This window comes from Poecilia latipinna, unplaced genomic scaffold, assembly GCF_001443285.1.
Source record: "Poecilia latipinna isolate Pla-1442-1.1 unplaced genomic scaffold, P_latipinna-1.0 Scaffold141, whole genome shotgun sequence".
Lineage (NCBI taxonomy): Eukaryota > Metazoa > Chordata > Actinopteri > Cyprinodontiformes > Poeciliidae > Poecilia > Poecilia latipinna.
The window spans coordinates 280,202-282,997 of NW_015112757.1; positions in this window are offsets into that span (position 1 = coordinate 280,202).

Consider the following 2,796-nt stretch of genomic DNA (forward strand, 5'->3'; position numbering starts at 1 on the left):
TATAACCGTACGGCTACTAATTCAAATGCAGTTGAAGAAATTACAACTGACTGCAGAGGTTGTGACTCTGTTATTACCCATATTGTACCAAAGTTGCCCAAACTTGAGGTTCAAAGTTTACTGACGTTCAATCACATTTCCTCATATTATGAAAGGAAATTTAATGTAATACCTACCTACATTTCTATATATATGTTTTGAATTATGAATACACTACATTTAGAGTCGTTTAAGTTCATTTTCAACTATGCTGTGAGAAATCTTGTTTGCACTGTGTTTGTTGCAGTGCAATATTTCAGGGCCCTTTTGATACTTAAATATTCTTTATTTTGCTGTCTACAGCATCCCGTTGAGCCATCAGTATTATTTTGTGACCAATGATGTCAAAATGTTAAACATTGTTTCACTGCCTAGCACTTTCTTAAGCCCAGTGTATCTTCACCCTGCCCATCCTATTTTGTCCGATTCAACTGTGTAAAATGTCCGTGAGGAATGGTTTCTTCGTGCTGTGAGAATTTGTACATAATTTATATTTCATATTGTTGTGCAGCGTTAAAGTATAGACTGTTACTTTTTTTTCAGAAAAAAATTAATTCTAGTTTCTATGGTTTGTCTTTAATCTGTGAAAAAGAATCTCAGTCAGCAGAAAAATAAATATATTTTGTTTATTTTATTTCATTGTAGCATGTTTTTTGGGGGTATTTAAAGTATTTTTGCGTCCTCTATTAAACATATCACATATCGTTATCATAAGACTTTGGAGGTTAGAAATTATTTTGACATAAAAAATATTGTCTTTTAGGAATGAATGATAAGATATTTTATTTTTGAACCATTTTAATAAATACAAAAAGGAGAACAAAGACTGAAGACTGAAACAAACAGCAGTTAAAAATTACTAACTGCAAGCATTTATTTAAAGTGTTTATTTTCTACATTCCTAAAGCTTGTAGCTAAAGAATACCCATGTATGATTAGAATATTACATCACAAACGCCAAACAGAATGAAACCGTTTTCATTCTGAAATCTGAGCCGTTTTTAATACCCAGCAAACAAATCTCATCAGAACACGTATTCTAAATCGTTGAATATGACTGTTTGGCAATATTTGAGCATCTACTTCGAATATCCCGAAGTGGATGCAATAGAAGCAGCAAAAAAAAAAAAAAAGTGCCAGCATTTTTAGGATATGAGTGAATTTGATGAGGGCCGCTTTGCGATGGCTTGACAAGTGCTGATGGTTCACAGAGGCTGGCTCAGGTGGTCCATTCTGACAGAGAAACAACTACTAGTGCTACTTTTAGCAATGCACCTTAGAACAAAACAATCATGGCTCAAGAATAGTCTGAGAAGCACAACATTGACTTTCTGGTTTTGATTTGACTCCCAAACTACCCAGATATGAGACCCAATCATCTGTAGGCCAAACTGGCCAAAACAAAAAAGTCTGATCCATGGAGGCCATATCTTGTACATTGTCAGATTTACAAAACTTACAGCTAACATATCCATGCCACATGCAGCACCACACTTTCTGGGGCCTTGTGGAGTCCAGGACCTGGCAGGTCAGGGCTGCTCTGTCTGGGTAACGAGGACCAGCAACTTATTTGGTCATAATGTTATGCATTACTTGATGTATGTATATCGGTGTATGTATTTCACCCCAGCGTCGCACACCGTCGCAGCTGATGGCACTGACATCTATCTCCTCAGTGGGTTTCTGTTACTCATTTTTACTCCAAAACTCTTCAGCGGGCATGCACATAAAGCTTAATGTCAGCCAAGGAGAAATGGCAGCACTAATCTCAGAATGATGCCCTTATTTCCATCATTACAATGAAATGAGAGGGGAAAAAACAAATGTGGTTTTGTTTTATTTTACACACTTTTTTCTGATGCCGAGTGCGTCTTCGACATTTTATGGAGCTGCTGTTGTCTAAAGTGGCAGTCGCAGCGTTAGCAGACTGCGGCGAGCCGTTGGTGGCAGGAGTCGTGTTGTGGGCTCATGACTCACTCTGTTATTGTTCTTTGGGAAGTTATGCACTTGCCTCTGCTGTGTTCTTTGAAAATTATGGTTTTGCTGTCTCTAATGAAGGGGAATTACTCATGTAGACTTGGTCTTCCTGTCTGATCGCTTTTACCTGATGTCACTTTTTGGGCATTTTTTTATTTTTATTTTTTGCCGTCTTGGCCTTCACAAACAATAGACTTTGGTTTTCCTAAAGTGGAGTTACGCCTCTGGCTGGGCCTGCTGAATTAGGTTGTGTAGTTGATTCATATTTGGGTCTTTTAATTTGCCTGTGTTTTATAGCAAGCTGCTGAGCCGGCGGTTTCCTCATTAAAGGACACATGAAAGCAGACTGTAAAGGAGAAGTGGTGAAGCCGGTCTCTGCTGACGTCTGAATGGGATGCTAGAGACAGACCGAGTCCCAAGCCAGCCGAGCCTCACCCTCTTAGCCTGGCAGCCAGCGGTGGGACACCAGACGCACCACAGTGACTCTGTCGACACTAGGACACAACACCAATCTCATGTGTCAGTTTAGGGGATGACTTGTTCGTCTATTTTTGGATCAAAAGTGTGGCTAATATCTATTGGAGATATCGATAACCAAAAATGATTTGCATACTAAATGAGCTCAAATTTAGAAGCGGCAAAACCCAAGTGTCCGATGACGCCAAGGTGTGCCAATGGAGCCTTTGACCCATTCTTTTTCAGGTTTAATGTGTTCTTCGATGCTTTTAGTAATTCTCGATGCCAGAGCCGTGATTTACCATAAGACCATTCATTCGGAGC